Raw genomic sequence first — 21,690 nt, 5'->3', positions numbered from 1 at the left:
CTTAGGTTTAAAGTTTATCTTAGGTATATTTAGGTTTTAATCAAACTAGAATAGACGTGTGTGTGTTTAGAATAATAAGGTAGGTTCTTTCTTGTTTTATAATTGCAAATTGTTCCATCTATATAGGAAAGCATAAGAGATTTTTTTAAAATGCATTGTTGCAATACCATTTGTTGAGTAGTTTATTATTCCCAATGAACTTTTAAACATTGCCTCTGTCATATATCATGCTTTCATAGATGAATACATTTCTGGGCTCTAGTATGTTTTTAGGCTTTTACTTGATTTATTTGTTTCTTAGGTTTTTAAATAATAAAACAGATGTATAAATTTCTCTGGTGGCTCAGACAGTAGAGAATCTATCTGCAATGTTGGAGACCTGGGTTTGATCCCTAGGTTGGGAAGATCCCCTGGAGGAGTAAATGGCAAGCCACTCCAGTATTCTTGCCTGGAGAATTCCATGGAGAGCAAAGCCTGGTAGGCTACACTTCATGGGGTCACAAAGAATCAGACACGACTGAGCAACTAACATTTTCACTTCACTTTTATAAATAAGCATTAGTTTACATAATCCATACATATCTAATATTCATAGTGAAAGCAAAAAAATAGAACTAATCAGAATTAGTTCTCCAGAATAACTCCAGAAAGAATGAAGAGACGGAGCCAAACGAAAACAACGCCCAGCTGTGTATGTGACTGGTAATGGAAGTAAAGCCCGATGCTGCAAGAACAATATTGCATAGAAACCTGGAATGTTAGGTCCATGAATCAAGGTAAATTAGAAGTGGTCAAACAAGAGATGGAAAGAGTGAACATTTTAGGAACATTTTAGGAATCTCGAATTTAATTCAGATGAACATTATATCTACTACTATGGGCAGGAATCCCTTAAAAGAAATGGAGTAGCCATCATAGTCAACAAAGGAGTCTGAAATGCAGTACTTGGGTGCAATCTCAAAAATGACTGAATGACCTCTGTTCGTTTCCAAGGCAAGCCATTCAATATTACAGTAATCCGAGTCTATGCCCCAAGCAGTAATGGTGAAGAAGATGAAGTTGAACTGTTCTATGAAGACCTAAAAGACCTTCTAGAACTCATGCCCAAAAAAGATGTCCTTTTCATTATAGGGGACTGGAATGCAAAAGTAGGAAGTCAAGAGATACTTCAAGTAATAGGCAAATTTGGCCTTGGAGTACAAAATGAAGCAGGTCAAAGGCTACAGAGTTTTCCCAAGAGAAGACACTGGTCATAGCAAAAACCCTCTTCCAACAACACAAGAGAAGACTCTACACATGGACATCACCAGATGGTCAATACCAAAATCAGATTGATTATATTCTTTGCAGCCAAAGATGGAGAAGCTCTATACAGTCAGCAAAAACAAGACCAGGAGCTGACTGTGGCTCCGATCATGAATTCCTTATTGCCAAATTCAGACTTAGATTGAAGGAAGTAGGGAAACCACTATACCATATAAATATAACCTAAATCAAATCCCTTATGATTATACAGTGGAAGTGAGAAATAAATTCAAAGGACTAGATCTGATAGACAGAGTGCCTGAAGAACTGTGGATGGAGGTTAGTGATATTGTACAGGAGGCAGTGATCAAGACCATCCCCAAGAAAAAGAAATGCAAAAAGGCAAAATGGTTGTCTGAGGAGCCCTTACAAATAGCTGTGAAAAGAAGAGAAGCTAAAGGCAAAGGAGAAAAGGAAAGATGTGCCCATTTGGATGCAGAGTTCCAAAGAATAGCAAGGAGAGATAAGAAAGACTTCCTCAGCAATCAGTGCAAACAAATAGAGGAAAACAATAGAATGGGAAAGACTAGAGATCTCTTCAAGACAATCAGAGATACCAAGGAAACATTTCATGCAAAGATGGGCACAATAAAGGACAGAAATGGTATGGACCTAACAGAAGCAGATGATATTAAGAAGAGGTGGCAGGAATACACAGAAAATCTATACAAAAAAGACCTTCATGACCCAGATGAACACAATGGTGTGATCATTCACCTAGAGCCAGACATTCTAGAATCTGAAGTCAAATGGGTCTTAGGAAGCATCACTAGTGGAGGTGATGGAATTCCAGTTGAGTTGTTTCAAATCCTAAAAGATGATGCTGTGAAAGTGCTGCACTCAATATGCCAGCAAATTTGGAAAACTCAGCAGTGGCCACAGGACTGGAAAAGGTCAGTTTTCATTCCAATACCAAAGAAAGGCAATGCCAAAGAAAGTGCAAATTACCATACAATTGCACTCAACCTCAGATATACAGATGACACCACCCTTATGGCGGAAAGTGAAGACGAACTAAAGAGCCTCTTGATGAAAGTGAAAGTGGAGAGTGAAAAAGTTGGCTTAAAGCTCAACATTCAGAAAACTAAGATCATGGCGTCCAGTCCCATCACTTCATGGCAGATAAATGGGGAAACAGTGGAAACAGTGGCTGACTTTATTTTTCTGGGCTCCAAAATCACTGCAGATGGTGACTGCTGCCATGAAATTAAAGACGCTTACTCCTTGGAAGGAAAGTTATGACCAACCTAGATAGCATATTAAGAGCCCATGGACGGAGGAGCCTGGTAGGCTGCAGTCCATGGGGTAGCTAAGAGTCGGACACGACTGAGCGACTTCACTTTCACTTTTCCCTTTCATGCATTGGAGAAGGACATGGCAACCCACTCCAGTATTCTTGCCTGGAGAATCCCAGGGACGGCGGAGCCTGGTGGGCTCCCGTCTATGGGGTCGCACAGAGTCGGAACGACTGAAGCAACTTAGCAGCAGCACCAGCAGAGCGCCGAAGAATTGATGCTTTTGAACTGTGGTGTTGGAGAAGACTCCTGGGAGTCCCTTGGACTGCAAGGAGATCCAACCAGTCCATCCTAAAGGAGATCAGTTCTGGGTGTTCATTGGAAGGACTGATGTTGAAGCTGTAACTCCAATATTTTGGCCACCTGATGCAAAGAGCTGACTCATTGGAAAAGACCCTGATGCTGGGAAAGATTGAGGGCAGGAGGAGAAGGGGATGACAGAGGATGGGATGGCTGGATGGCATCATCGAGTCGATGGACATGGGTTTGGGTGTACTCAGGGAGTTGGTGATGGACAGAGAGGCCTGGCATGCTGTGGTTCATGGGGTCACAAGAGTCAGACATGACTGAGCGACTGAACTGAACTGAACTGAACATAATAAAGCAATGCTCAAAATTCTCCAAGCCAGGCTGCAACAGTACATGAACCGTGAACTTCCAGATGTTCAAGCTGGATTTAGAAAAGACAGAGGAACCAGAGATCAAATTGCCAACATCTGCTGGATCATCAAAAGAGCAAGAGAGTTCCAGAAAAACATCTATTTCTGCTTTATTGACTATGCCAAAGCCTTTGATCACAACAAACTGTGGAAATATTGTTAAAGAGATGGGAATACCAGACCACCTGACCTGTCTCCTGAGAAATCTGTATGCAGGTGAAGAAGCAACAGTTAGAACTGGACGTGGAACAACAGACTGGTTCCAAATCGGGAATGGAGTATGTCAAGGCTGTATATTGTCATTCTGCTTATTTAACTTATATGCAGATTACATCATGTGAAATGCCAGGCTGGATAAAGCCCAAGTTGGAATCAAGATCACTGGGAGAAATATCAATAACCTTAGATATGCAGATGATACCATCCTTATGGCAGAAAACTAAGAACTAAAGAGCCTCTTGAAAAAAGTGAAAGAGGAGAATGAAATAGCTGGCTTAAAACTCAACATTCAGAAAATTAAGATCATGGCATCCAGTCCCATCAACTTCATGGCAAATAGATGGGGAAACAATGGAAACCATGACAGACTTTATTTTCTTGGGCTCCAAAATCACTGCAGATGGTGACTGCTGCCATGAAATTAAAAGACATCTGCTCCTTGGAAGAAAAGCTATGACCAACCTAGACAGCATATTAAAAAGCAGAGAAATTACTTTGCCAACAAAGGTCCATCTAGTCAAAGCTATGGTTTTTCCAGTAGTCATGTATGGATGTGAGAGCTGGACTATAAAGAAAGCTGAGTGCGAAAAACTGATGCTTTTGAACTGTGTTGTTGGAGAAGACTCGTGAGAGTGCCTTGGATAGCAAGGGGATCCATCCAATCCATCCTAAAGGTAACCAGTCCTGAATTTTCCTTGGAAGGACTGATGCTGAAGCTGAAACTCCAATACTTTGGCCACCTAATGAGAAGAACTGACTCATTGGAAAAGACCCTCATGCTAGGAAAGATTGAAGGTGGAGGAGAAGGGGATGACAGAGGATGAGATGATTGGATGGCATCACTAACTCGATGGACATGAGTTTGGGCAAGCTCCAGGAGTTGGTGATGGACAGAGATGCCTAGCATGCTGTAGTCCATGGGGTCACAAAGAGTCACACACGACTGAGTGACTGAACTGAATTGAATTGATAATTACTTTAAGAAATTTATATTCTGCTTAATGGCAAATTACTGCTTAATGGCAAATTACCAAAACTCTTCTTCTAAGAAGAATAAACAAAACTGCTTGCTTTCAACACTTCATAAAAAGCCTTGAAAAATGAGTAATTAGTATAATAATAGAAAAGGAAAATTGTATTATTTACTTAGGAATTATTGTATACCAATGATGAATGTTTAATAAAAGTGAATGGCTAAACAAAAATTATATTCAGAACAGTGGCTTTGGGTTAAAAATATTCTAAGGAGTTGCCTAGTTGCATAAACTAGGTACTCATTTGTTCTTTAAAGGTATTTCTAGTATTAAATTATTATAGTTTTCTTACGAGAATTTATTGACACAAAAATATTTAAAGCTAAAAATGAAAGTTGAAAATATTCTTCATTAAAATACTTTTTACAACAAAATTGGTTAGGTCAGTTTATCTTTTGTGAGGGACACACCCTGAAATGGCCCTCTGTGAGTCATGCCCTGTTAAATGCCCTCTTTTTCTGAGTGGGCAAACCTGAGACTTGCTTCTGAATAATAGAATATAGCAAAAATGATTAGATGTCACCCTCTCATTACACAACATTACATGAGACTTCGTCTTAGAAGACTTGAATGAGAAACTTGCTTGCTAGCTTTCTAGAGGCAAACTGATATAATGTGAACTGCTCCTAGAGAGGGTAATGCAGCAGGAAACTGTAGGTGGTATCTGGAAGGACCTTAAGCAGCAGCAAGAAAATTAATTATACCAATAAGCTGAGGGAGCTTGAAAGCGTATTTTAAGATTGTCAAAAAATTTGTAAATTCACAGAAGAAACTAAATATCTTGGATATGAACCACTATACCTTAAATTGTTCTTATTTATTTAAAAATAATATATATTTTTTGCAGGATAGTGGTGGATATCTGACTTATTTGGACAGATTCTTTTGTACAAAGCATTCTTCCATGAAGATGATAATGTGTCCTGAAACAAGCTAAAGTCTTGTTATATAGTCTTGTTATTGGACATGAATTTTATCTTAACTTCTGAAATCTAATATTATTACAGTAGCAGTCTTTTTATTTCTATATGTTCTGAATAAGGAAGTAATTACTCATGACATTCCCTCCTTTGCCTTTTCCACTCCTCTGCTTTGAGCACTCATGTGTTAATACTCCCTTTTTCATTGTGATTCATTTTAATCCATTTCTGAAAATTCTCCATTTAAAACATTTACATTAAATATGAAATTTTAATTGTTATATTTTATTTTATTTATTTATTTTACTGATGTAAAGATATTCCCTTGCCCTGGCCAGTTGAAAACCTGCTCAGTCAGCATCGTCTACAGGGACAGGCAACATAGTTCATGATCATTTCAGTGTAACTTGTTTTCCACTTTTAAACATCCCAATCTTCTTGAATCTATACCACTGTCTTTGTCAAACTGGCAGTTTGGCTTGACGTCTTTTTTGTGTAGAGATGAGTGCTATGTCTGATACAAAAGAAACAAAGGGTGGAATATCTGGTCCCAAGAAACTGTCACACTGGAGAGATAACGATAACAAATAGAAAGAAACGTTTTAAACACCTACAGCAGCTCTTTTAACCATGCCCATGCTGGAGCTCCTGACTCACCTCAACCTACTTGTTTCCTCCCTCTCTTCCATCTCTTGGTGAATTATTCTATAAGAGGCTTCCAGTACCCTTAAGGACTCTTAAGGACTAATTTACCCTACTGCCTAGGGTTTCCCTGGTGGCTCAGTGGTAAAGAACCCACCTGCCGATGCAGGAGACACAGGTTCAATCCGTGGGTCAAGAAGATCCCCTGGAGAAGGAAATGGCAACCCACTTCAGTTTTTTTGCCTGGAAAATTCCGTGGACAGAGGAGCCTGGCAGGCTATAGTCAATGGGGTCACAAAAGAGTTGGACACAAATTAGAGACTAACCAACAACAAAAAGGAGCTTCTCTCTGAGAACTTTCATCTCTTTAATTACCCTTCCTCCTTGACCCAAGCTCCCCTTCCATTCTTCTTTCTCAAAGCTTATGTCTTGCTTTCTGGAGCTCCCAACTTCTGGTGAACAAATTGCTGTTTCCCTTTCCTCTGAATATCCCTTCTGCTTCCGTCTCTCTAATGAATCAATCATGCCCTGGAGACTTTGCTTTGTTTTTAACTTTCTTAAAGGAGGTCTGCTCATCCTTCTGAGGAAGGGAGATAGTCAGTGCCCTCTCACTTTGTGTGTTCACAACTGACTCTAGATAACTCTGTCACTGTCTTATTAAAGCCCTCGTTTTGTAGAGGGTTGTAATGGCTATAGGAACAGGGCTGCCCTCTACTCCTACTTTGTTACAGTCTACCGACATGAAGTGAAGGCCCCTTTTGGCACTTCGATCAGTTTTCCCCTAAACACAAGTTCTGCCACCATCCCAGGTAACTTGAAGGAGAGCACAAAGGATCCATTCAGTGCCAGCCTTGAGTGTGTTCCTTCCTCTCTCCCTCTCCAGTGACATTTCTAAACTCTCATCTGCCAGTCCCTTCATAACTACATTGTTCTGCCTCTGGAATACAGACACTAATGTCCCATTCTTGGATTCTTTCACCACCTATCAGCCTGTTCAGACTGAAGAACCAGTTATTTTGGAATATTAGGAATCCTAATATTTACCTGATAGCAAATCTTTAATGGTAGCAAATCTTTAATCTTTAGTGGTCCCATTTCAAGACAATATTGTTTCCAAAACTTTAGAACTAAGTTCCTTGTGAATAGGTTACAAATGTCACTATCAGAGGTGCTGCTTAATCCCTCATTGTCACTGAGATGAAACATTGCCTTTTCTCTGCTTTCCTAGAAACTTTTTCTTGTCTCACATCTGAGTTCCTTAATAATGTGGACTTCTGTTTTATTCTTCCTGTTTACATGGTACGTGTATTTTAAAAGTGACAGTAGTCTTCATAATTTCAAGACTTATTGAATTTTAGAACTTGTTTAAAGAAAATAGAATCCAGCCTCCTTACTCATGAGGAAGCTAAAGCCTAGAGAATTTAAGAGACTTACCCAGTATAACAAGTTAGTTACAAAGCAGGGTCTGTCTCTATTCCAACACTATTCCATCCCTCTATGGAGTCTGTCTGTATTGTGATCTTCAGGATGGATGGGGAGATGAAGGCCTTAGTGGGATGGTAGGAGTGACAACGAGCACTAGGGAGCAGAGAGGAGAATCTTTTAATCAGAAAACAGAATGTGGTTTTTAGATGTAAATATGAGAGGACAGTGTTGATCAAAGTTAAAACTAAGTTTTTGAATTTAAATTATTAGAATTTTAGAAGACAATTTTAGAGGGATTGTTATTTGATCTGTCATGAATGTTTTTTTTTTCATTTGACTGCTTAGTTTTTATCTATAGTCATGAAATTTAAAACTTAGAATTTTATTACTATATTATTAGTAGTATTGTTAGAACTAATACTTATTGAGGCTGTACTGTGATCCAAAGTATTGTCTGTTATATTCATAATCTCATTAAATTCTTACTACCACCTATTGAGGAAGGCAATATATTTCCCTTCAGTTTACAGATCAGGAAACTGAGGAATGGAGAGATTAAACATTTCCAATTATATATGGTCGCACAGAGTCGGACACGACTGAAGTGACTTAGCAGCAATTATATACACTGCTGGTAAGTGACAGACCAGGAAGCTGGATTGAAGTAGTCTGATCCCAGAGCCTCTGCTCTGTTCAGTAGGTTGTTGTGGACACAAGGGCTGGTGCTTGTGAGAGAGCAGGCCTGGGCATAGAAATATGGGAGTTATCCGCCCAGAGATAAGCTGTGAGAATATATATGTTCTCTATGGGAATCTATAAAAAGGGGAGACTTGGTGTTTAGAACTAACCCTTGGAGGCAATTCACAATTAGGAGGAAAAGGAAATATTAAACACATAAATAAGCCAACAAACCAGCAGATACTGGTTGGAGAATGAAAAAGAGATCCTGCCCCCCCTATGTGGTATCCCTCAAGCTAACTGCAGAGAGAGTTTTGAGAAGAACTGAATGATACTCTGTATACATGGCTATAGAAACATCAAGGAGAAGGAGACTAGGGGAAAAGGTGTTGACTTGATTCACAATGAAGAAGTTGATGATGGCTGAGAGCATTTTGACAGTATAGGTGGAAAAACATTTCATATATGTGGGGTTGAATTGTAACACAGAAATGTTTGGCAGTGACATGGGTCAAGTGAAAATAAAGACTCGACGGTCTCTCTTAAGGAAGAGGAGCTACGTGTATATTGGACAGTAGAGAAGAAAAGGTTGAAGATGTTCGCCAAGAAGGAGATAAGTATGAGAGGAAGGTCTCTTTTCAGTAACAGGAGATAGGTCAAAGTAAAAAATGGAGAGAATGGAAAGAAAGATCAATTAGTATTAGAAGCTGGAAATGTATGAAGTTGGTGAAAAATGTTTCTCTAGGGGTTTATACCAAGTAGCCATGATCTCAGGGAATTCTAAGTTGTGCTCACTGGCTGAGGGTAAAGACTGAGGAAATGATCTGAAGGAGAGAAGAAAAAACTCTGAAATCCTATACCATTTTGCCCCTCCTGTCTGGAAGGCATTTGCAACATGCCTTTTGCTCCCCAATAGACTATCAGTTCTTTGAGAGCGGAGTTGGTCTTATTCTTTTATCCTTTATTGCCTAGCAAATGTTCTGCATATAGTATGCTTTTGTTAAACTGGGCTGAATTTAAATGAACTGAGTGACTAAAATGATTGCTTAGAGCAGCAAGAGCTCCCTTGAAGTTGGACTGGGTGAATATGCGATGTGACCAGTTAGTAGAGCTCTGTGTTTAACTGCAGCTGCATGCTGAGTGAAGTGAATGAAAGTCATTTAGTCCCTCAGTGTCTGACTCTTTGCAACCCTATGGACTATACAGTCCATGGAATTCTCAAGAGCAGAATACTGGAGTGGGTAGCCATTCCCTTCTCCAGGGGATCTTCCCAACCCAGGATCGAACCCAGGTCTCCTACATTGCAGGTGGATTCTTTACCAGTTGAGCCACCAGGAAAGCCCTAGGACCCAGGAAAAGATGAGGGAAAGCAGAGTGAGCTAGCAGGTGACACAGAAGGTCTGGGCTGATGATGGGGTTGTGGTGGACCATGCATCCAGGTGGTTTAAGGGAGTTGCCATTGCTGGGGGTGGACTAACAACAGAAATAGTGAGGGATGCTGGTTTGATGGGTCACTTGATGGAGATAAGAAATTGTCTATCTTTAACAAAGAAGTTGTCATTATAGAGCATTGACACCATGTTTTAGTTTGTTGTCTGATTGACCAAGTAAAGATTTTTTATATACACATGCACGCACGTATGTGTATATGTTATAGATATTGCAAGTCAATAAATCAACCTTTTGAATTTTTAATTATTTTGAAGAGATTATGGAGTATGCTATATTGCAACAAGAGATATCTCAGTTCACTAAGTCGATCCTGAAGGAAATCAGTCCTGAATATGCATTGGAAGGATTGATGCCAAAGCTGAAGCTCCAATAATTTGGCCACCTGATGCGAAGAACTGATTCATTGGAAAAGACCCTGATGCTGGGAAAGACTGAAGGCAAGAGTAGAAGGGGACGATAGAGGATGAGATGGTTGGATGGCATCACTGACTCAATGGACATGAGTTTGAGCAAGCTCCGGAAGTTGGTGATGGACAGGGAAGCCTGGCATGCTTCAGTCCATGAGGTCGCAGAGTTGGACATGACTGAGTGACTGAACTGAACTGAAAACAATATATGTTTTACTATTCTTAATTTCTGCATGATGGGTTCAGGGAGAATTGAATATACATCCATCCACCCATCCATCCAGATACGCTAACAGCTGTTATAAAATAGTGGCAAACATATGTTCAGTTCTTACTAAAGTGCTCTTCTAATGCTTAGACATATTATCTGTTTTAAATCTCAATGAGATAGGTATTATCTTCCATTCCATTTTATAGATAGGAAACTGCACCAAGGCACAGAGAAAAATTTGCCTATGGTTACTGTGCTATTTAGAAGTAATGTGAGATTCGAATCAAAGAAGACTGACCATAACTGTATTCTTAACTTTATTATAGCTTATCCCCTGGCTGGCCCTTAAATACTGCATTTCAGTGAAATGTAAAAGGACAATAAGTTAGTTCTTTGGTTTAGGCATTTTGGATCAGCTTCTCATATTGGAAAGAAATCTAGCATTTGGTATATTGGACATAAATGGCCCAACAGTTGAGAGGGATTTGTATACAATTTGATGATATAATCATTGCAGCAAATTTTGGTTCCATTGGGCACACTCACACCCCCAAGTGTGTTGCTTCCCTAAAAATTTACTGGAATGGTTCTCATATATCTCCTCATAAATAATTTAGGACAAAAAATTTCTTTTGTGACAGGCAGTTGGAAATCTCCTTTTGAATTTTACCAGGAACCTCATCTCAGCATTTCCAAAACTTATCATCATACCCCCCGTGAAGCTCCTTCCCTCAATGAAAAGCATCACCAGCCACCAGCTGCCCAAGCAGGAAACCTACCCATCATCTATACTATCTCCTCACTCCCAACAATTACCTTCTAAGACACTATAAGTCCATCAACTTCTTGAAAATTTCCCTTGCCTTCAACTTTGTCACCTTTCTTTCAGTTTTAGCACATTTTACATACTGTTGTTTTTTCTAAAATACTTACTTATCCTGTTCTTGCTCTGTTTAAAATCCTTGGTGAGTATCACATTGCTTAGCCTGGGCTGTAAATATCCCATGTTCCATCCTCCTTGTCTTTCCAGATGTATGTTTTTTTGGTCATTCTACACTCCACTTCTCTCATCCCCTCTGACATATTATTCTTGTTCATCCAAGTCTTGCCTGTGAAGTTTCCTTGTGTGCGCGTGTGTCCTAAGTCACTTTAGTCATGTCCGACTTTGTGACCCTTTGGACTGTAGCCCGCCAGGCTCCTCTGTCCATGGGGTTCTTCAGGCAAAAATACTAGAGTGGGTTACCATGTCCTCCTCTAGGGTAACTTCCCAACCTAGGGATCGAACCTGCATCTCTTATGTCTCTTGCATTGGCAGGTGGGTTCTTTACCACTAGTGCCACCTGGGAAGCCCATGAAATTTCCTTAAACTAGGATCTTTTCTCTTTGCCCCACTAACTCCTACTTATCCTTAAAGTCTTGGCTTAGATGTCCATAGCCATGGTATCATTTCCACCTGCAAGGCTTTCCTGACTCCCCACTTTATATTAGAGGGCTCTTCTATGTGTCTTACACACACACACACACATACACACACACACACACACAGGGGATGCAATGCATAAGAAAAGTAAAGCAATAATTGAAAGATTATTTAAAACAATAGAAATTGTGCCACAAGTTGACAACCAGTTTCTTCTACTTTTACTTCCTCTAAAGTGAACTTTTATCTTCTCTGCAGGAAGCATGTTCTGGGTCTTTCTGATCAGAAATGACACTTCCCTGAATATCTGTTTGGTGTCTCTCCCTCTTCTCCTTTGGGAATGACCATTGTTGTTGGTCTTTCATCAAACAGTTGGGCTCACAGCAGGTTGTATTTCAGTTCTTTTTTGACTTCTGAAAACAGCAGTTGGCTAGAACATACATATTTGATTTACTGTCTCTGTGACATGACATTTAAGCCCCCTCAATGAACCAAATGAAAAACAAAGATGTTAAAAACAAGGTATTAAAATCATTCAGCTATGCTTTGATAAGAATTGTTCAAATTCACATTCATTGGCAACTAATGAGTAAAGCATTGGCATAAATATTTCTATATTGAATAAAAATATTATTTCCCTTCCAAATGATGCTATTTGATGAGGAAATTTTATTTGTATGCCTATATCCACTAATGACTAAAAATATGTCATTAAGTGGCCTCTGAAGATAACTTCTGCTTATATGCTCTCATGAGCTTTTATTTAGAAAAGTATTTGTCTTGCCAATGTTTGCTTAATAAACTATGGGAAAGTCTAATTTATCCCTTCTGTTTCTTCCTATGGAATACAGACTACCCATAACTTTAATTTTCTATTTTGACACAACATTCACTGAACATAGAGTACTTACACTGTAGTATTTAGGAACCAGGAAATTCATTAGAATCGAGAGGAATAGCTACTGTATCCAAATCGATGAACTGTTGCTGATTCTTTAATATCTCCAAAGGGAAACCAAGCTTATAAAATCTTGCTAACCACCTTGCATTGAGCTGTCACCTCCAATGTACCTTTCATATACTCACTTTTTGTTAAAGGGGAAGATGGGAAACAGAAAGTGTATCATTTCATTCACACGGACTTTGTCTGGAAGTGCGGCTGTGATATGATTTCTGTCAGAAACAATCTGCTTGATATTCCTCTGTCTTTGCTTAGGAACACAGAGTGGCCTGTCTGTTTTCTATCCCTGGGTGCTGGGATATGCTGCCTTGTCAAACAGCATTTGTCTTCACTCACTACCTGCTTGTTGAGTGGAGCTCAGCCTCGCCGCAGTGGCAGAGAAAGCCTTAGGCTGCTCAGCATCTGTCTCCTCATGTAATTAACTGCAGCCCTGGATTGGGAGCAAAACAGAGATTTTGTGCTGTGAAAGAGTAATGTGTCTAGACAGGAGTTTCTAAGCAAGGAAAAGATTTGTTAGTGTTTCTGTTCAAACAAGAGGACACAATCTTTTTTGCCTCAAAAATATTTTGAAGGCCAAGTGACCGTTTGCTTCTAAAACTTTGAAGAACTTACCTGAGGTGCCATAGATGCTCTTTCAAAAACCTTCACTTGAAAATTGTAGCATCAAAATAAATGGTGATATTGAATTGCGGACCTCTGAATAAAATAAGAACTCATGTGTCAACACTGATGTAAATAAATGAATAAATAAGGAAGATAGGCTTTTTCTCAGAGTAGAATGCCAATTAGTAAATGTTGAGTCTCAGTCACTCAGTCATGTTCGGCTCTTTGTGACCCCATGGACTGTAGCCTGCCAGGCTCCTCTGTCCGTGGGGATTCTCCAGGCAAGAATACTGAAGTGAGTTGCCATTTCCTTCTCCAAAATAAATAATTGTTGAAGGAGTGACTAAGTTAGAAAAATGACCTTTCACAACAGTCATGTAATAATTGATTGGAACAAGAATCATCAATGAATTCTACTACTAGTGGATGAAAGTTTGAGATTCTACTACTAGTAGATGAAAGTTTGGTGAGGATAAAGACCTACGGAAGTCTCAAATTATTGCCTCACAAATTATTTATATATATTTAGGTAAAGATATATGGCAGCTTTTTGTGTAATTTTTCTGCAACTCCAAAACTATATCCAAATAAATACCAAAAAAGTAGTGTTCACTTGTACTCTTTTGATTTATTTCCCAGGTAACTGGAGCACGGCTCAGGCTTGGCTCTTTTTAACATGGTATTAGGAAAAATGCATTATGTTACCCAGAAGCTTCACCCTCCAGCTGCCAACAAAGCTTCATTAATGTAACGTGTTCCACAGTCAAAACCTGCTCTCTCTTGGGAAAAGAGTGACATTCTGAATACTTGCCTCTCACAGAGACCCACTTAGAGACTTGCAATCCAAAAGGCTTTCTACATGAAATGTGAATATCTGCACGTGTGGCTCGCTGACACATTTTATAGTACCCTTTGACTTTACAGAAAAGGGCCCTGAAATTTAGAAAATGAATGCCTGCGATTCTTCCTGTGTCATTCTTAATAAGTTTGCTTTCAGGAACCAGAAGGCAAAGAATCCTCCTCTTCTAAGACCTCATTGTGAGGCCATAGCAGCCCTGATAATTTCTTAAATGAGGAAAAGAGACTAAATATTATAATAATGTCTGCAAACAGTATTGAAGACAATTATATGAAACTCCTGGATATTTTTGGTATTCGTTTGATACAGAGCACTGTGATGCTTGAATGAATGGATTAATAATTTAACTTAAAAGTTGAAATTAAGCAATTTAATGCATGTCTGAAGGAGTAGTTATTACTCTCAACCAACTGATTAGGTGCCCTAACATGCTTCTTCATGCAACAATGTCCTTGGTGTGACCCATGGAGTTGGTGATGGGCCTAACAACTCCTTCACAGCCAGAACTGACGGTACCTCTTATTTGGAGCCACTGACATGGATGCATTTTTTCTTCCTGGTTAGTGACCAGTAGAGGTCAGTTGATTTCCGTCCCAAGGGTCAAGTAAGTCAAATTTTCAGTGTCAGTGCTCTTTGCAGCTTCATCTGGCTCACCGACACTGAGACGGTGCAAAGACCGTGCTTCTAGCATCTCTGATAATTATTTAATTTATTGATATTTGTATTTTTGGTATACATTTTACCTTGAAAAAAATACTTTAAACTTTTATATATATTTTTTAGAAATGTAAGTTTTCTCCCTTCCACCTTTCTCTTTTCTTTTTTTTTTATTTTTTATTTATTTATTTTTTATTTGTTTTGCCATACATTGACATGAATCTGCCATGGGTGTACATGTTTTCCCCTTCCAAAACCCCCCTTCTACCTCCCTCCCCATCCCATCCCTCTGGGTCATCCCATTGCACCAGCCCCAAGCACCCTGTATCATGCATTGAACCTGGACTGGCGATTCGTTTCACATATGATAACTTACATGCTTCCATGCCATTCTCCCGTATCATCCCGCCTTCACCCTCTCCCATAGGGTCCATAATACTGTTCTATTTATCTGTGTCTCTTTGATGTCTCGCATACAGGGTTATCTTTACCGATTGACTAAATACCATATATATGTGTTAGTATACTATATTGGTGTTTTTCTTTCTGGCTTACTTCACTCTGTATAATAGGCTCCAGTTTCATCCACCTCATCTTGTAGGATTTGAAATAGCTCAACTGGAATTCCATCACCTCCAGTAGCTTTGTTTGTAGTGATGCTTTCTAAGGCCCACTTGACTTCATGTTCCAGGATGTCTGGCTCTTGGTGAGTGATCACAGCATCATGATTATCTGGGTCTTGAAGATATTTTTTGTACAGTTCTTCTGTGTATTCTTGCCACCTCTTCTTAATATTTTCTGCTTCTGTTAGGTCCATACCATTTCTGTCCTTTATTGAGCCCATCTTTGCATGAAATGTTCCCTTGGTATCTCTAATTTTCTTGAAGAGATCTCTAGTTTTTCCCATTCTATTGTTTTCCTGCAAGCTGGTTGAATTCACAATTTTTTCATTGTACTGTGGGATACAAATCAGTACTTATTTTCTTAGAATATGATAGGTAAAACTGATTTTATTTTTGGTTCTTTGTATCAAGACTAATATTTAATATTGACAGTCAGGAACTAGTAACTTTCCCTGAAACATTACACACTGTAACCTAAAATACCTAACTTTTGGACTTTTGTGTTTTGCAATCTTCTTTGTGATTAAAGTTCTTCATTTTCTTCAGCTTTGTGTGCCTCAGTACTATCATGGCTTCTCCATGCATCTTTCAGTGTACTCTATGAGGCCTGCTGAAGGTGCTATGCAGCAAATCACCGTGGTGTTAGGGGTAAGAGCCAGGCCGTGGGGGCTTCAGGTATTACTGGGTAATACTTCGAAGCAGTTTCTTTCTCAGAGCGGGCTGTGGCCTGCTTTGGAGCCCTGTCTTGAACAGCTTGAGTCTGAAAAGTCAGGTTGGTATCCATCTTTGGTAGGCCTGCCTCAGTGAATACAGGTTTAAAGGATACTTTGGAGGTCAGGTCTTCCATTCAGCTGCAGAGAGATTACTCTGTTGAGCAGCTCTCTTGGTTTGTCTTCAGTTGTTATTTGTTCACCATAAAGTGTTAGTCGCTCAGTCATGTCCGACTCTTTGCGACTCCATGGACTATAGCCCGCCAGGCCCCTCGGTCTGTGGGATTCTTCAGGCAAGAATACTGGAGTAGGTTGACATTTCCTCCTCCAGGGGATCTTCCCAACCCAGAGATCGAACTGGGGTCTCCTGGATTGCAGGTGGATTCTTTACCACTGAGCCACCAGGGAAGCCCATGTTCACCTTTAGCCAGACTGGCACCATTTCAGGGCCTTGTTCTCCTGAAAGTAGCATTTAGGATTATATGTTTAACACATGGATAAATTTTGATTAAAAAAATAGAGCATTTCTTTTTAAATGATTTGAGTTCCTTATTTTATAGTTAACATATTCAAATAAGATTCTATAAAATAGGCATAATTTTATTTATGTCTTTTGTATGGTAAGCTTAAGAGAGAGCATTTTATATCTTACTTTATTTGTATAATATTTCTTTCTTAGAAATTGTGAGGCGGGGAGCAAATCTCTTTCATCTTTATATTCCCAACAACAAACAGTAGTAGGTGCCAAGTAATGCTCACTGAATGACTAAGTAGGTAGATAAAGTATATGGGTTTCCCTCTTCTTGTTTTTATCCTTATTTTCCATGTTCGGTAAATTGAATTTTTCCCCCAGATTTTAACAACCTGTTCTTATCTTTTTCTAATGCTATGTAATACAATTTACTACCCACTTTATTTAGAAAAATTTACTCGTATGCTTATCAACTTCCCTTATAGCTCAGTTGGTAAAGAATCTGCCTGCAATGCAGGAGACCTTGGTTCAAATCCTGGGTCAGGAAGATCTCCTGGAGAAGGGATAGGCTACCCACTCCAATGTTCCTGGGCTTCCCTTATGGCTCAGCTGGTAAAAAAAAATCCGCCTGCAATGTGGGAGACCTGTGTTCAATCCCTGGGTAGGGAAGATCCCCTGGAGAAGGGAAAGGCTACCTACTCCAGTATTCTGGCCTGGAGAATTCCATGGACTAGATAGTCCATGGGGTCACAAAAAGTCGGACACGACCGGGCGACTTTCACTTTCACTTATTGGTAAAATCTTTCCTAAATAAACCTCTTCTGGTGTTGTGCATACCAGATACCTCTAGAGTATACATTTTTTTCAAGCCAGAGAAGACAAGAGAAATGAGGAGTGAGAAAGACGAGATCAGGTGTCCTTGTTTAGTTGGATTTGAGTGACAGCAGATCCTCGTGGCATGGCTGGCCCTGAATGAGTATCTCATCTAAAGCTTCCTAATCCAGGCATCCTGACCCAGCAGCCACTGAATTTCCTTCACATCACTTAAGGGCCTTACTGATGGTCACTGCACTGCTGCTCAGTCGCTCAGTCATGTCTGACTCTTTGCAACCCCATGGACTGTAGCCCGCCAGGCTCCTCTGTCCATGGGATTTTCCTAGCAAGAATACTGAAGCAGCTTGTCATTTCCTTCCTGAGGGGATCTTGAGGGGATCCCTCAACCCAGGGATCAAACCCACGTCTTTTGCATTGTAGGCAGATTCTTTACCATGGAACCACCTGGGAAGCCAAGTGGTAAAACTCAATCTTTAGAATCAGACATTTAGAATCTTGACACTTTGCTTATTGAAAATGTCCACCAAGCCTGGTGACCTTGCATGGGACCACTTTGTCTCTGTGTTGCTTACTTCCTGCAGCACACTTACTCCCAGATAGCCTGCCTCCCTCCTCCTTAACACAGCCGGCTCATGCTGCTCCCTCCTGTCTCCTCTGGAGGTCCTGGGCACCCACTATAGCCAAGCACCTGCTGCTTCAGGCCAGCCTCCTCATGGTTACCAGGGATGTCCCTTAGCCCTCCCTCTGCAAGCCCATTTGTCAACTTCCACACTCTCTGGCAGCACCTATTTTTATGCCAGCAATATTACAGCTTTCTCAAATCAGCTTCTCTTCGTTAACTCTCACTTAAATGTGGCTGTATTATCCTAGGAAGCTTCCCACCCCAGAATTATTTTGGAATGGCATAATTTCAAGTCTGCTGGCCTGGAAAATGTCACAAGAATGGAAAGTTCTCACCCATGTTACTTTCTTGAACATAAGTTTTTGCTTCACTGCGCTTGTGTGATTAGCGTTAGTGAAACTGTCTATTTGTGGCATGTCTTTACTAAATAACTCTTTAAATACAATTCCACTGTGTAAATAGCTTAATACAGTTAATAAGAAGAAAATAAACATACAGTTGTATTGTAAAAACATATGTGCTTTATTATTGGTGAGATCCAAATGTCCTCAGACTTCATTAGCCTGAGATACAAATACAGTCACACCACAAATGGTCACGTTTCCTGGTCGACAGCCCCACCTGCTCACTGGAGCACCTTAGCCCTTCTGGATCTTCTTCCCTACCTCTCCCTGGTTATTCCTGACCATCTCCACAGTATTTCACGTATATTTCTGGATAGTCCACTTGTCTCTCATTTTCTTTGACTGTAGCTTCCTTCTTGAGGACATACATTTCCCAAAGAAGGATGTTAACGGTGCTATAGATGCGTCCATGACCGACTTCACTGCTCCTGGGAGCACTTCCAGTGATTCTCAACACTACAAATACCTCAAGATGTCAAAAAGTGCTCTGCCCCCTTAGCCTGCACAGTGATGACCCTAGGTTATACTCCTTGGAGAGCATATATTTACATGAAATCTCACAGGAATAAGAATGATTTTATTTTGGTTTCTCTTGAGGTACCTAAGGCATCTTACACTGCATACACATACTCAACCGTATACACAGGTTCTGCTGTAGTTGACACCCCAGCTCTGTCACTAAGATTCTGAAGCAACATTCATGGTGCCTTGTATTTTTACAACATCTCTTGAGAAAACATCTCCTCCAGCTCAATGGTTTTGTTTTTTTTTTTTTTTTCTTAGCAGACTTTGGGGCTGGGTGGAGTAAAGGTACATCATTCTTCAATTTTGTATTTCAAGTGTCTTGGGCTCAGGCATGCACACACAGTGCATGAACACAACTCTTCGCTCAGCTCTCCAAACAAAGATACACGTCTTCCTCTAACCTCCTGTTCCCTGCATTCAAATCAACTTTTAGTAGCCTGGGAGGTTTCTAGCCCATCAATACATTAGAGCGATCATGAATTGGTTTTATTTTTTGGCATCCCACAATGCTTGTTTTAAAAAATGGCTTCCTAGATAAGAGTATGAGAAATATTTTACATCTGTGATATTGTATGCTGTTTAAATAGGATGTTTTATCCAATGCTCTATGATACATTCTGGAATAGATTTGAGCAGAAATAATTTATTTTGCCTGGTAGTGCTGTCTTAGATCCATAAAGCACAAATGTGTTTGTTTCTGAAGTGTAAAGCTCAGAAGAGAGCATAAGCCCACTTTAATGAGCTTTATGTACTTATTTTCACAATTTATATGTGATATTGATACATTTCTGTGTATTAGAGAGTGAGGATAAAGAGGACATCAGATTTTCAGGTTTATCAAAATTCCCAAGGTCGGTGATGGGGTTCTAAGATTGAACTTAGGAGGAAAGAGAGAAGTCTTTGTCAGTTTGGATTGTCTTAGGGTTTTTTGGGAATATGAATACTCTTGATTCTGGAACAGTGTTTCATTCATGTTAAAGTAAATATTGAAAAATAACTGCTTTTTCCTTACCACATGCCATAGAATTCCAGTGGTCATTTCCTTGTTCTTATATGATCTTTCCAAGCATTTGACACATTTAACCTCATACTTCCTACTTGTGAAACACTTTATTCTCTTGGTCTCTCTCCTACCACACTGGACACTCCCTTTCAGTCTCTTTGCTGCCTGTTCTTTTTTGCTTTTTGGTCTAACTCTCAACACTGAGGACCCAGGGCTCTGTCCTTGACCTCTTCTCTTTTACCTCTATACTCCATAGATGATTTCATCTGCTCCCAAGGCTTGAAATGCCATCAGGATTCCAGTGATTCTCCAATCCGTAGCTCTAGTCCCAACCTCCGCAGGCTCATAGATCCAATTTCATTTGGAGATGGAATCTCAAACTGAACATATCCCAGTTAGAAATGTTATTTTCCTTTTTCAGACTTGCTCCTATTCTAGTCCTCTCCATCTATCCAGGTCTGTCCATCTATCTGTCCACGCTGAACACCTGGACATTGCTTTAGTTTCTTTATCTATCACCAGCCCTACCCTAATACTTAATCCATCCTCAATTTCTACGAATGAATCTGTTCTTTGATTTCCATGCCTAGATCTGATTTCCACTAAACTCTAGTCCTGGTCACCATCATCTGTTCCATAGCAGCTGATTCCTACCTGTTGTTCCTGCTTCCATTTTTGCTCCCCTATTATCTATTTTCCATCAGCATCCAGTCTTTTATTTTTAAATTGAAATTAGATAATATCACTCTCATCCTTAATAGTCTATCATGTTTAGAATAAAATCTCAACTTCTTACCTTGGCTTGCCAGACCCTACAAGGTCTGCCTCCTGTCCTGTCCATGACTGCTGTCTGCTCCAGCCTCCCAGCTCTCCTTTTGTTCCTGGAATATACTAAGCTTTTTTCCATCTAGCCAGTGCCATCTCGCCGGTTGTTCTTCGGGCCCCAATTACTCTTCACATGAGCTTCACATGTCTCTTTCTTTCTTATCATTCGAATCTCAGCTTAAATGTAGCCTCCTAAGAGAAGCCTTCCCTCCTAACCCCGCATAAATTAGTTACAGAGTCACTCTGTATCATGTTAACATATTTTAATTCTCTGCATAACCTGTACTATTCAGACCTTCCTTATTTACATGTTGATTATAAGTTCCATAATATCAGTAAGCTTGTCTGTCCTGTTTATGGCTATATCCCAAGTGCCCAGAATGGTTCCTGGCATTATGGACACACAAGAAATATTTATTCTAATGACCCATTTTCATTTATGATTTTATCTACACAATCACGTATATTGTCTAGAGAAACATATATGTATACATTATGTATATATTATGCTTTTTTAAATACAGTAGGAGTTATTTTCAGTAATCACTTCAAAAGAATGCCTTTCTTTTTGGTAGTATTTTTCAGGACAATAAATGCTGATTATGAGCAGAGCTGTTTGTATTCTTATAGATATTTGGAGTTTCTTATTTTGTCTTAGAAATAAAGACTATGACCAAGGTTAAGTGTGTGGGCTGTGTAAGACCCTGCAACCTTTTCCAGGAGCTCTGGTTTCCCATTTCACTCCTTTTAGGACTAACTTTATTTCTTCCCTAAGTTTGTGAGTTGTCATCCCTAAAGAGTTTCTCCTCCAGTCCCTGTCCCAGTCGCCCCAAATGTGCTCAGTTGACACATGTGGAAGCAGCTCCCCCATCATTTGGGAGGTGCCAATTTACTTCTCTGAGAGATGGGATGGTTTTCACATTAC

General features: G+C 39.7%; 1 protein-coding gene across 6 annotated transcripts in view; it reads left to right on the top strand.

The window, feature by feature from the left end:
• Positions 1–21,690, top strand: part of DCDC1 (doublecortin domain containing 1) — a 453,546-nt gene that overhangs the window by 328,080 nt on the left and 103,776 nt on the right. The window contains exon 20 of one of the 6 annotated variants that reach the window (XR_014069370.1): positions 8,023–8,133. The exons of the other annotated variants lie outside the window; for them this stretch is intronic. The gene's annotated coding sequence lies outside the window, so the exon portion shown is untranslated. The remainder of the gene's footprint in view (positions 1–8,022; positions 8,134–21,690) is intronic. 6 annotated transcript variants of the gene reach the window in all.

Source organism: Giraffa tippelskirchi, chromosome 11, assembly GCF_054371585.1.
Source record: "Giraffa tippelskirchi isolate mGirTip1 chromosome 11, T2T-mGirTip1v1.2.pri, whole genome shotgun sequence".
Lineage (NCBI taxonomy): Eukaryota > Metazoa > Chordata > Mammalia > Artiodactyla > Giraffidae > Giraffa > Giraffa tippelskirchi.
The sequence above is the reverse complement of the archived record's forward strand: the minus strand, read 5'-3'. Positions and strand labels throughout refer to the sequence as shown.